Source organism: Camelus bactrianus, chromosome 1 (genome assembly GCF_048773025.1).
Source record: "Camelus bactrianus isolate YW-2024 breed Bactrian camel chromosome 1, ASM4877302v1, whole genome shotgun sequence".
NCBI lineage: Eukaryota > Metazoa > Chordata > Mammalia > Artiodactyla > Camelidae > Camelus > Camelus bactrianus.
The window spans coordinates 73,961,236-73,962,017 of NC_133539.1; the positions used below are offsets into that span (position 1 = coordinate 73,961,236).

General features: G+C 31.2%; 1 non-coding gene across 1 annotated transcript; it reads right to left on the bottom strand.

Moving 5' to 3' along the window:
• Positions 1 to 457: 457 nt before the first annotated feature.
• On the bottom strand, positions 458 to 533 carry TRNAS-AGA (transfer RNA serine (anticodon AGA)). Its single transcript has one exon. It is a non-coding gene; the product is annotated as a tRNA-Ser (tRNA).
• Between the last annotated feature and the right edge of the window lie 249 nt (positions 534 to 782).

The following is a 782-nucleotide window of genomic DNA, read 5'->3' on the forward strand; positions in this document are numbered from 1 at the left end:
AATGGTTTCACTGTCTTACATCTATTGCATAGTACAATATCCAAAGAACACATGTCATATACGGGTATAGGTAATATATTTTTAATATATTATATGTAAATACAATATACACATATGTATTTCAGAATCCAAGATTAGCAGAATGAAAGTTGAATGAATATATGACATAGAATTTGCCTTCATAAATGCACTAGCTCTTTATAGCATACTTTATTGCATTCAATAGCAACATAGCTATGATTATAATGGGTAAGTACTTGGAAATTAGTGTTTTCTTCAATAGGACTAATAAAGTACAAGGTCTACATAGCATTTTGAAAACTTTGTTGCAGGATCCAAAATCAAATTCAGGGGGAAAAAAGTATCATGTAGCAAATCTTTTAAGTATAAATTTGTTGTTGTTGTTGTTGCTGTTGTTGTGGTGGTAGGTAATTAGGTTTATCTATTTATTTTTCAGTGGAGGTGCTGGGGATTGAACCCAGGACCTCGTGCATTCTAGGCATGAACTCTACCACTGAGGTATCCCCACCCCCGTTTTAAGTATAAATTTAAGAATATTTAAAAATTAAACCTGATTGGAACTACACCATGAATATTGTAGTGCTCATGTATATGTCTGAAAGACATTTTAAAAATATACATGTGTTTATAAATAAAAATTAGTTCTTCCTAAGTATGGTACAATATATGCCACTTTTTTGATAATGGAAAATTTTAATTAAAGAGAGATTTTGAGTCAATCACTCAGCCCCTTGGTTTATTCAGCTGCAATGCACTAAATG